The following is a 13,228-nucleotide window of genomic DNA, read 5'->3' as shown; positions in this document are numbered from 1 at the left end:
TCATGAAAGGCCATAGCGGGATAACTGAATATAACAATTCCCTTGGGCGATGCATGTTATTGGCATATCGTTGACACTTATCGCACCTGGATACAAAGTTCTTTGCTTCTTCTTCCATTTTTGGCCAATAGTATCCTGCTCTAATTAAAGTCTTTACCAATGACCTTCCCCCAGCATGATTGTCGCAGTGCCCCTCATGTACTTTCCTCATAACATATTCCGTTTGTGAAGGCCCTAGACACAGTGCCAAAGGACCTTCAAACATCTTTCGGTATAAGTTTCCACAAATTAAGCAATACCAGGCGGCTTTTTGACGAAGCAACTATGACATTTTCTTGTCTTCGGGAAGATTCCATATTGCAAAAAGTTAACAAACGCGTTCCTCCAATCCCAAGTTAGATTATTAAAATTTACCTCGTTCTTGTCTTAGTCAAGTGCCGAATGAAACAAATGTATTACAATAGCATTTTCTGCATTTGTCATCTCCGTAAAAGATGCGAGATTGGATAACACATTTGCTTCTACATTCTCCTCCTTGGGTATTTGCATAGCTTTCCACGATTGAAATTGTCAGACTAATTCCCGTACCTTTTCCAAGTATTGTTGCATTTGTGCCTCTCTTGCTATGTAAGTCCCCTGCATTTGGTTAACTACTAGTTGCGAGTCACTTTTGATTACAATTTATTCTATGCTAAGTTCTCGTGCTAATTCCAGACCTACAATCACAACTTCGTACTCTGCTTCATTGTTAGTGATGTGATAACATTTTAATGCTTGTCTTATGACTTTCCCTGAAGGCGGAATTAAAACAATACCTAGGACTGCTCCTTTCACATTCGAGGAACTGTTAGTAAATAAAATCTAAGTCCCCGGATTTGATTTGATAAATACATGTAATTCTTATTTTGCTTCCGGAATTAAATTCATGTTGAAATCTGCTACGGAATCTGCTGCAGTTCTAGGCTGATATATGATATCATACTCACTGAGTTCTACTGCCCATCTAGATAACCTACCAGATAGTTCTTGTTTATGCAAATATTCCTCAAGAGGAAAGCAGTTATTACAGAGATAGGATAACATTGAAAATAAGGTCTCAATTTTCTAGATGCCATAATTAATGCTAAAGCAAGCTTTTCTAGATGAGGATATCATGTCTCAACATCTAAAAAAGATTTACTAACATAATATATTGGAGATTTTTTACCTTTATCCTCTCATACCAGCACCACACTTACCGCCACATCTGACACAGAAAGGTAGATAAGCAGCCTTTATCCGTCTTTTGGTTTGGCTAGCAAAGGCGGATTTGACAAATACGATTTTAGGTCCTTGAGGGCTTGTTGGCACTCATCAGTCCATTTAAATGGATTCTGCTTTTTCAATACTAAAAAGTATTTAAAACTCTTTTCCGATGATTTTGAAATAAATCTCCCTAGAGCAGCTATTCTTCCTGTTAATCTCTGCATTGCTCTTTTGCTTGTGAGTACATCCGGTATTTCCTCTATAGCTTTGGTTTGTGTAGGATTTACTTCAATTCCCCTGTTAGAAACAAGAAAACCTAAAAACTTACCTGAAGTGATGCTAAAAGCACATTTTATGGATTTAGCTTCATATTGTATTTGCGGAGAATCTAGAAAGTATCTAACAGATGTTGAAAATGATCTCCCACCTGTGTTGATTTGACTAGCATATCGTCAATTTAAACTTCCATAGTCTTTTCTAGATATTCTTGAAACATTTTAGTTACCAATATTTTGTACATGGCTCTAGCATTTTTTTGACCAAATGGCATGACTTTCTAACAATAAGTCCTCATGTCTGTGATAAATGAAGTTTTTTCTTCATCTATAGGATCCATCTTTATCTGATTATATCCTGAGTATGCATCTAAAAAACTTAACAGCTCATGTCTTGTGGTAGAACCAATTAGTTGATCTAAGTGTAGCAAAGGGAATGAATCTTTAGGACAAGATTTATTTAAATCGGTATAATCTACACAAGCTCGCCATTTCCCATTCTTTTTTGGATCTACCATAGTATTGGCTAGCCAGTTAGGATATTTTACCTCTCGTATTGACCCAACTTTTAAAAGCTTTTGTACCTCATCTTGGATTACTTGATTTTTGAAGGATATCTGCCTCCTCTTCTTCTGCTTGACAGGTGGATATGATGGGTCCTCAGTCAATTTGTGAGTCATCACCTCTGGCGGGATACCTTTCATATCTGAATGCGACCAAGCAAAGCAATTTGCGTTAGATTTTAAAAATTCAATTAACTTACCCTTCATTTCGGGGCTCAGGTTTGCTCCAATGTAAACTTTTCTATCTGGCCAGTGTTTAAATAGCTCCACCGCTTCGAGCTCTTCGGTAGTTGTCTTACCATTTTCATTTTCTTCTGGCTCTTGAATAATACCAGGTCTCGAATCAACATCACTTTGTCCCGGAATGCCTTTATTTGAATTTTGTATTATGACATTTTCAACTAAATTCTATAAATGTTATTTCTCGCCTACAACATTGTTTAACGTGTCGGTAGCCACCACTGAATTGATACTTCTAGAAGCTTGTTGATCTCTACGGATTTGACGAATCTCCCACTGTGAAGAAAATTTGATAACTTGATGCAATGTGGACGGTACAACATCAATATAGTGAATCCATGGTCTTCCCAGGATTATTTTATAAGCCATATCTGCATCTATCACCTGAAACTTTGTGTCCTTCATAACCCCTTATGTAAATCCAAACAAAGACTGCGTCTTTGGTATCACCTTGGCATTAGCTTATTTCATCCGCCACTCTTAGTAAAATGATAATCACTAACTACCTAGTCTAACCAAACTCATTTTATGTTAGTATCGTGTACAAATAAAGATATTACCAGTGCGTCATTGTGAGGAATCATTAAACCGTCCGCATCCTCACCATCAAATATTATATTGTCTCCTTCCAAGGCTTGGTGTATTTTCTTCCCTTGAGTGACTGTGACTATTGGCATCTTCTTTGCTGTGGTATAAGTCACACCATTAACCTCGTCTCCCCCGATTATTACGTCAACTGTTCTTTTTGTAGATGAGGGTTTCAAGGGTTCTTGTCTGTTCTTTACATATGATTGTCTACCCTTTTCGTTGAACAGGTCAGTTTGATAACCTTGCTTCAACGAATGCTCGACCTCTCCTTGTAGTAACTTGCAACTGTTTTTCTATGGCCATGATCGTTGTGAAATTCACACCAATAATCTGGATTTCTTTTGCTCAGATCTGATCTCATTTCTTTAGGCCACCGCACCTTTTCTCCCATACCTCATAAAACAGCCACCAACTTGGAGGTACTGACATTAAAAATGTAATCTTCGACTCTCGAATGTGTGTCGAGAGTCGCGACCTCATGCATCCCGTTCCTTTCTGAATCTAGATGAAGAACCCACATCATTTTTCTTGATCTCGATTCAGATCGTAAGTTTTCCCGTTTGGACCGAGAATCTCGACCTGCAGGACCCATGTAAGGCTCGTACCTATTTTTTGGTTTTTTTTCTAATTCTGACCGTCTTGACCCTACTCTTTCATTAACCTTTGGTTGTGCAACTGTGTTTTCTTCTTTCCGCAGATTCGTGTTATATTTGTTGTACACAACATTCCAAGTTGTTGCTGGAAATTCTCGCAAACTTTCCTTCAGTCTCCTCGTGACTTTTGAACTTTTATTGTTTAGAGTGATCGCAAATGCCATGGCTGCCCAATTGTCAGGTACTCGTGGTAATATCCTCATTTCCCGTTGGAATCTATCCACAAACTCTCTGAGTAATTATGTGTTTCCTTGTTTTACCTAAAGATGTCTTCCATCCTTTTTTCAACTTTTTGAGCTCCCGAATGTGCTTTTATATATAATTGATTCTGCTAGCTCGGCAAAAGAATCAATAGAGCTTTCAGGTAAGAGAGAATACCACGTTAATGCTCCTTTCGTGAGTGTTTCACCAAATTTTTTAACCAAAACTGATTAGATTTCCTGCTTGGTTAAATCATTGCCTTTCACGCTAGTTGTAAACGTAGTTACGTGATCTCGAGGGTTAGTTGTTCCATTATATTTTGGAATATCAGGCATTTTAAACTTCTTAGGAACCAGTAAAGGTACTGCATTTGGCTTCCAGGGTTGTTGTGAATATTTATCAATATCTACTCCTTTAAACACGGGAGGTACACTAGGCTTTTGTTATATGCGATCATTTTGCTCTTTCAACTGTTTCTGCAAAGTTAGTACCAAATTTTGTCAATCAGAATTATTTGGTGTACCTGACCTTCCATCACGAGATTCATTGGGAGTTCCTCCACTTTCTGAATTGGCGAGCCCCGAGCGTCAGTTTTCCAGGGTTGCGATATTATTTGGAGGAGGATTTTGTGGCGCAGTTGGCAATCCCCTAATAAAGGCTTGAAGAGCACAGTTCACATGTTCTGCAATCATTTGTTTTAAAGTGACTTGTTCGACAATCTGCTCATCCTTGATGATCATTAACGTGTGACGTTGATATTTCAGGTGACCCCTCACGGGACTATTGAGGGGATCCTTGTGGAGAAAGGAGGAGTCCGAAACCTAAATGGCAAATTTTTGGACTCAAAATACGTTTCTACAGTTTTTTTAAAAAAAGTTACTTTTCTACCTAAAACGCGGTATTATACTGCGTTTTACTTTAACAAAAGTTTAGCCGTTAAAGTAAAGCGCAGTATAGTACTGCGTTTTACATATAGTGCAGTATTATACTGCATTTTAATTCTTTAATTTAAACCCCCCCCCTTTCTTCCCCACAACAGAACTAGTTCATCTCCCCCACCATTTTAACAACACCCCCCCCCCCCCAATTCTAAAAAAACAATTCAAGTGGACCCCACCCGTCACACAAAAAGTGAAGATTGTAGGTCCTGCATACAACCCAAGCCTTCAATTGTTGTGGTTTCCTCGTTTCGGGCTTAAAATTTCAATTTTTTGGCTTTTTTAAAAACATAAATCGAGGTATCCCGATTTAGTTTATATCGAAACTCGTATAATAATGCATATTAGTTGTCTTGAATGTGTTTCCAGGTTGTTTTGTGTTTTGTTTGCGATTAAATTTGTATGTTATTTTTATCCATAATAAATTATTAGTGTTTAAAAAATTAATTAAAAGTTGAGAAATAATTTTTCTTGTTAATAAAAATGTTCATAAATTTCTTTTACTATTTTATATGTAATTTCGTGAATGTTATGTTATTAAAATATGTTTGTTATTTTTATTTAGTTTAGATTATTTATTTGCCTAAAGAATAGTGTCATTTTAGCGTAGTAAAATATAGAGCCTTTTAGCGTAGTAAAATATAGAGCCTTTTAGTGTAGTAAACTATAGAGTCTTTTAGCGTAGAATCTCTGTAGTTTAAGTATCTACTAACTACAAACTCTATCCAATTACACTTTACAAAAATTAATTATTTAATTTATAAAAAAAACATACAGAATTAACAAATTAATATATGCTGTCAAATTAAATATCGAGCATGGAACTCAAATTAAATATCGAGCAGAACTCATAGATATATACCCTATCCAATTAAAAATTAATTATTTAATTTATAAAACTAACAAAATTGTAAAAATATTTAAATTGACACACATAAAATTCAGGATAGCTTGGTGCTACTAGGCCTCAAATATCGAGCCTGGAACCCATAGATATTTACTGTCTAATTAAATAATTAAATATTAACTATTATTTCTGAAATAAAATTGTAAAAATATTGAAATTGACACACATAAGAATTCAGGATAGCTTGATGCAATTGGGCCTCAAATATCGAGCCTAGAACCTATAAATATATACTCCGTCCAATTAAATAATTAAATATTAATTATTATAACACAAACAAAATTCTAAAAATATTGAAATTGAGACACATAAGAATTCAGGATAGCTTGGTGCCACTGGACCTCAAATATCGAAACTGGAACCCATAGATATATACTCTATCCAATTAAATAATTAAATATTAATTATTATAACACAAATAAAATTCTAAAAATATTGAAATTGACACACATAAGAATTCAGGATAGCTTGGTGCTACTAGGCCTCAAATATCGAGCCTGGAACCCATAGATATATACTCTATCTAATTAATTAAATAAATATTAATTATTATAACACAAACAAAATTCTAAAAATATTAAAATTGACACACATAAATTCAGGATAGCTTGATGCTATTGGGCCTCAAATATCGAGCCTAGAACCCATAGATATACTATGTCCAATTAAATGATTAAATATTTAATTTATAAAACTAACACACAATTAATATTATTTAATTTACAGTAGATGACATGGACGTGTTGCATGTGCATCCTGGACATTTCTCGGATGAGATATTAGTGTTACAGTGCGATCATAGGTCTGCCTACGTATGGGAGGCAGAGCTAGTGGAGCAGACTCTCCGCGCTAGGAGAGTGGACGACGGGTGGGACTTTATCAGGGAGAGAGGTTTCCATTCCCGCGTAGTGCAGCGCCTGCATGATGATACGGGCTGTTTACCGTGAAAATGGTTACAACAATTAGATTTATAAATGGGATTCTAAATATACGTGATCTATTTCCTAGCTAGTTGTTAGATCAGCTGATGCTAATAATATGAAGTTTTAAAGATGAACTATAAGCTAAAACGGGACAATAATCGAACCAAAGGGCTTGCTCCCCGGATGTATGTCTGGTCGGTGAGGGACCTCGGAGCCGATATCATTGTCGAGTTCGAGCTATGGGGGATAGTCGGGGATGGGATAACAGTTGAAGATATAATTAAACAAGGCTCTTTATGGCCAATACTAAGCTATATGACGAAGAAAAAGTAAGAAAGCGATGAATCTCTAGGTTACTTCGGGTCAATATCATGTGACAAACAAAGAATAGACAAGAAGATAGCAAAGCTAAATGACTTAGAGCTAGTGAGGACAAGCGAATTAGAGAGGAGAAGGAGAGAGAGAAGATATTATTGCACTTTTGTAGAATAGTTGGAGTTCTATTGACCTTTACAGGGTGTTAGTGACTCCCCTTTTATAGAAAGGGGGAGTCCAATCTCAGTACAAGATACGTTGCGTGATGCAATAAATAGGATGGGACAACCAGCTAACTCCGCGATGTGTGTGTGGGCCGATATCGAGCTGCTTGAATAATCCTGATCGACCCCGGGTGCATTCCTTGAGAGATACCTGCATTTGCTAAGGCTTTGGATGACATTATCCTTGGCGGAGTGCCGCCCAATCTAGAAGGAAGTAACCGGCCTGAGATCCCGGACTCCCGGGATCACCCTTCAAAGTATTCAGTCAAGGAGAAATCGGTCTCCCAGATTTCACCGTGTACAGATAGTCTCTGCGTTTCTTAGAGGGAAGTGATAAGAAATGATTTTGACACTCCATTTTCTCGATCCCCATAATGACATCGTGCTAATGTGCAACCCCCCTTTTTTACAGGTGTCGAGGCGTTCTACTTTCCCGCTTTTCTAGGATTACCTGAAATGCCACGATTCTTCGATGTTTTGTTGATATCGGTTCAGCTTTTATGGACGCATTAATTGCACCTGCTATTATGCCTTCCGAGGGCGGTAATAGCGTCGTCGGTTACATTTCTCTCCCTATAAATAGGGCTTTTCATGGTTGACCTTTTATCCAAATTTCTTTTAGTATCCATCTTTATTTCCTTTCCCGCTATCTTGAATTTTTGTCATCTTGTCATGTCTGGAGCCTGTGGACTCAAGATATTGTGTCGTGTGTACCATGGCCCAACCCTCGGTTCTCTTTCTATAGGGCAAAGTTATGCCGTTGTTGTTGTTGTTGTCATTTGCCCGGGGTGATGAGTTAGAGGATAGATTTCCTCCAGCCTTGGGGGTACTTTGAATTATGCACCGCTGCTCAAGAGGGGGCTCGGATTATACACCGCTGCTCACCCTCCTTCCTCGGCTCGGCATGTTACACCCCTTTTGGATTCTAGGGGGTGTGTCGGCAGTCTCTACTGGCTGTTACCTTCCGAGCTGAGGTAACGTCTCAAGAAGTGGCTTCAAAATGGCAGTACTGGCGGAGCTCGTACTAGCCAAATTTTTCATCCAGCCACTTCTCGCGTTCTTCCGGATTTTCCTTCGTCATTTTTCTCTTCTCCCCTGCCTTCCTATTGAAGAAGCCATTCTCGGAGGCTTAGGATGTCGTCCTGGAGGGGGTCGGCCTTTCGGAAGATATTGTCTTTGAGGTCATATGCCTGAGAGGATGACGATGAAGACGTAGCATGAATAGGCTAGATCCTTAGGCTCATGTTGTATGCGTATCATTTGTACTTCTTCACTTTTTCATAAGGATTCTCTGCGAGCTTTTGCAATCATACGTAATGTAACTATATGTAAGGAACCATCGAGGGTCGTTGTAAGCAAACACTTGTATAAATACAAAGATATTTTCTTGATTTCTTCCTTCGATACTTGCTGTATTTCTTTATATTTTTGGCGGCATCGAGTGCATGATCCTGTTTCATCGCCTGTGATATTGGCTTTGAGTATTTTCTCCGACTTTTGATGAAATGGCTTTGCATGGGGTCTTTTGTGATTTCTCGAACCGGACCCGAATTAGGCTAATAACCTTGGGCCGTCGGGACCCTTTCCCTTTATGAAGGCGTGGATAACATCTTCGAGCCCCATAATGGCTTTTGAGAAGAGGCTTTCCTGAGGATTTGCGGTCTCGGGACGCTGGTAACTTCCTAGAAGTAATCTCTGAATGGAGGCCTGGCCATGTCTCGGGCCGCCCTAGTCATTACCCGGAATATGTTTTGTGCGGGCGTTTGTTAGGGACGCCCATTTCTTCGTAAACTGGCCTTCTTTGGCGAAGGCTTCTTGGGGACGCCAATTTGGTAAAGATATTGTTGGCCTGCTGGGGCGTTGCTTTGCTATGGCGGAGGTCTTCGGGGTTGAGCATTACCTCGAAGCCGGAGGCGGTGCTGATGATCGGTGTCTTTGATTGGTGTTGACTCGTTCCGGCCCTTTTCGTATGCAACCGTAAGGTTTCTTCCATTTCTCGAGGGTCCTCAGGATTTGCTGATGTTGTGATGCTGGCAGGTCATGCCCTTAGCAGCTGCTTATTTGGGGGACGGCAAAGACCGGGCACGACGGTAGATGAGATGTGTGCTTCGTAATTATGAAGGAGCTTTTATCAGGGCGAGATGGGCCCGAGCTTCTGAAGGGAGTGCATCATTCGAGCCTGGCATTTCCGAAGTCTTTAGTTCCAGAGAGGCGGTTCCTTTGGCCAACAAGGGTTGGGCTATCAGGAGGATGTTTGGTCGTCGAGTAGGTTTGTTGGCTTCACTTCGTGGTAGGTTTGAGCACGATCCCTCCGTATCTCAGGTCTCTGAGCTGCTCCGTCAAGGGGCTATACCTCAGGGGGACCTTAAGTACCAAAATGCAGGCTTCGAGCTTTGATCGAAATGGCTATAATTGTGAAGCTGTAGCTTGATTTCTCAAAAGTCTGGATTGGGAATAACCGGTGCCTTGACTGGTATAGTAATGAGATTGGACCTAGGATGATGAAGGAGTGGCGACTTGTTGATGATAATTGAGCCGGGTCAGAGCGGGCCTTCAAGGAACATGTTCATCGTAGATATTCGGGATAGGCATTTGAAGAGACTTATGCCCGGGGTTCCGTACTTCTAGAAGGATTTGCTCGCGTGAAGGTAGTCGGATGCGATACCTGGTTTTATTGCCGATGCCACGAAGAACGGGGCTGGGGCTGGTAGACCATGCTTTTATTGCCGAAACCTGGTTTTATTGCTGTTTATGGACCATGCTTATAGATGGAGAGCGCACCTTTCGTGCATATATATATATATAATGAGAGAAATCTTGAAGTTTTACCTCCTTTGTATCTCTTCCAGTGTTGCCTTTAATCCGGCGGGTTAGCTTCCGCGTGTTGGCGGGATCTTCGTGGGTTCGGAATCGGTCAGGCAGGACTAGGGTCTTTCAAGTGAAATCCTTGCTGCGAGCAGGTGTTGGGGATTCTACGTGTTGCCCACCTGTTTTAGGCTCGATCTCTGAGTCAGGCCTTGATCTGAGCTTGCCTGCCCTTTGTTCTTTTGTGCCCATGCGGGCGGATGGTGATTGTCTTCACTTTTCGCCCTCGGATACTTCGTTGTTTCATCTAAAGGACAAGGCTGATGAGCTGGAACAACTCTGAGGTGAGTTTGACAAAGCCAAACGTGAATTTATCGAGCCGCAGGTGCATGTGAATGTCTATTCTGAGGCCAAAGAGGGGGCTCAGGCCGGGGTTTCCACTCTTGAGGCGCAAATTCAGGCTGCCCGTGCGAACGATTCTGCTCGGGCGAAGATGATTGTGAGACTCTCATCCAAACTTTTAAGGGCGAAAACCGAGGTGGTGAATGTCCGGGCCAAGGTTATGATGAATAACACTACGGCGGGAAAGAAAATGGCGGCTTATTCGAGGAGCGCTGCCGCTGCTAAGGATGAGTACGATGCCAGGGGATTTGATCTCTCGGGGGAGATCGAGCAAGCCAAAGGATAGGAGTACGATGCCAAGTTCCTACTGTCTGATGCCGAGGATGATAAGGAGGAGACCGCCGGCTATAACTGCCCGCAAAAAACGGAATGATCATTTCATGCCTTCTTCGTTGTGTATATACATAGCTTTCATTATATGACGCAGGTTGAGGTTGCGCTTCTTCGTCAATATGTAGCAGTAAAAGGGGTAACCCCGCAACTTTGTATCTTCTGTATTTCTGCTCGTTTAGAGTTTCAAATTGGGTCGATTTGATCCCGGATTTGCCCTTAGGCTTGCATGTTTTAACCGTCTTAGGGTTTAGTCTCTGAGTTGGGACCCGACTCGAGCTTAATTTAGCTTTGAGTTTTGCGTTTGTCAGAGCTGGCGATGGTGGCATTTATGCCATGCCTTTAGGCATACTGTAGTTTAGCCGTTTTGGGTCCAGTCTCCAAGTCGCATTGCAATTCGAGCTTCAATTGACCCTTAAGTTTTTTCCTTCCTGCATGGGCGGATGGAGATGGCCTTTTGTGCTTCGGGTCGAAGCGACCTTACAGGTGGGTGGCCCGAAGGCTCACTTGGCTGGTGATAGTGGCATTTATGCCATGCCCTTAGGCATATTGTAATTTTAGCCATTTCGGGTCCAGTCTCTGAGTCGCGTTGCGATTCGAGCTTTAATTGACCCTTAAGTTTCTTCCGCCTGCATGGGCGGATGGCAATGTCCTTTTGTGCTTCGGGTCGAAGCGACCTTACAGGTGGGTGTCTCGGAGGTTCACTCAGGTGGCGATAGTGGCATTTATTCCGTGATATTAGGCATATTGTAATTTTAGCCATTTCGGGTCCAGTCTCTGAATCGCGCTGCGATTTGAGCTTTAATTGACCCTTAAGCATTTTCAGACCGGTGATAGTGCCTTTTATGTTGTTTTGGTCATTGATACCTTTCAATATGTAGCCCGGAGGCTTGCATAGTTAACTATTTTGGATCCGATCTCCGAATCGGGTTACGATTCGAGCTCACTTTAATCCTCAAGTTGTTAATTTTTTAGCTGGTGACGATGGCTCTTACGCTGTTTGGTCGTAAAGACCTTTTTAATATGTGTCCCGGAGGCTTTCTTAGCTGTCAACTATGTCTCTTACAGTGTTTTTGCTCGTGGGCTTTATGTAGGCTTTGTTTTCCGCTCGTTAAGGTCTTTTGAAAGATTTTTGCCTAACCCGTCGATTTCAAGTCGTTATCGGCGATATTTGAGCACCTCGGAAGGTTCACTGCTCGTAGGCTGAGTAGGTCAAAGCCTTGTGATTTTGTAGCTGACATGGTCGAAGCTCATTTTTGCCTGTTGAGGGGAGCCTATTTAACCGATTCTTTTCGAAGTATATTCGAAGTAGTGTCCTGAAATTTTTGTTTAGCGATGGTCGGGCGTCCCCGAGTCGCGTTAGTTTGGTTGTATCATCCGTTTTGACCGTAGTCATATGCATTTGGCCGTAGCTAGTTTTGATTCCGAGTGACAATTCACGCGTCTACATCGAGGGTATGCCCTTTCGGGATTCTTACAAATGCGACGTATAGCTTGAACTTCGGAATTTTCATGCTTGTTGAGGTCTTACAGTTTGTCATGCCTATTGAGGTCTTACAATTTATCATGCTTGTTGAGATCTTACAGTTTTTGTTGTAATGTAGAGTAGATCTGGTCACGCCGAGTCTGCCCGCTTGGGGTTTTACAGTTTCGGGTTTTCTAGTGCATGGCGATTGGCGATGAACGACAGTCTCCGAGTCATCGAATTTGTTTAAGCGTGAAGACCTCTTTTTGTGAGCTTGAAGTTGCCTTGTAGAGGCTTTATAAGCCCGAAGTTCCGACCCTGGGATCGTGCGGGTGATGAATTACTGATGTTAAGTCTCCGAATATCACGGGATGCATCTCGCGAACGGGTCCTTACCGGGAATACACCGTCATAATATAATTTGTTGTGATGAGTTGACCTATATCGAGTCAAAGCCGATCGCTTGGAGGTTTGTCGTAGCTGAATGTTTTTTGTGATTTCAGAGCCTCGAGCCAGAGGCTGTTAGGGGCGTTTGAACTGCTGGCAAAGGGATTTGTTACCCTGTACGGAGAAGGAATTCCCTTCCCCTTTTCTTTTTTGACAAAAGGCATTTTTTGATTACTCGATACAATAGTACATGTTTTTGCCGACGGGGCCTGACTACATCGGCCATCTAGTCCGACACATCATTTTCCCACAGGAAACCTCATTTGGCATTTTTCAAATCTCCTTCGAGCGGGCAGTTTTCCGGGGGAAATGCCCCTCGCCTATTCAAAATTCGGTCGTTGGGATAGTCTTGAAAACTTTTGCGGAGTTCCTCCTTAAGTAGCTTGCAGATGTTGCCTCGTTAAAAACCTTGCCGGTAAAAACCCTTCTTCTGGGATAAAAACTCGGTCGAAGGAAAAGAGTGCAACAGGTGCGCCTTTGGGGCCTCGAGGTCTTGCAATAGCACTATCGTCCCAGCAACTCTGATCGGGTGCCGGCACGAAGGTTAATTCCGAGTAATAATAATAACAAAAAAGAGAATGGTTGTACCTTGAAACGAGGTATGCCGGTGATACCTTGGGATAGGTCTATTTTAACTGCCCCCGAGGGTGGAGATGCGGCATAGATCTTTACTCTGTTTTGTCTAGTTCGACCAGGGGCGAGACCTG

Source organism: Nicotiana sylvestris, chromosome 2, assembly GCF_000393655.2.
Source record: "Nicotiana sylvestris chromosome 2, ASM39365v2, whole genome shotgun sequence".
NCBI classification, from domain to species: domain Eukaryota; kingdom Viridiplantae; phylum Streptophyta; class Magnoliopsida; order Solanales; family Solanaceae; genus Nicotiana; species Nicotiana sylvestris.
The sequence above is the reverse complement of the archived record's forward strand: the minus strand, read 5'-3'. Positions refer to the sequence as shown.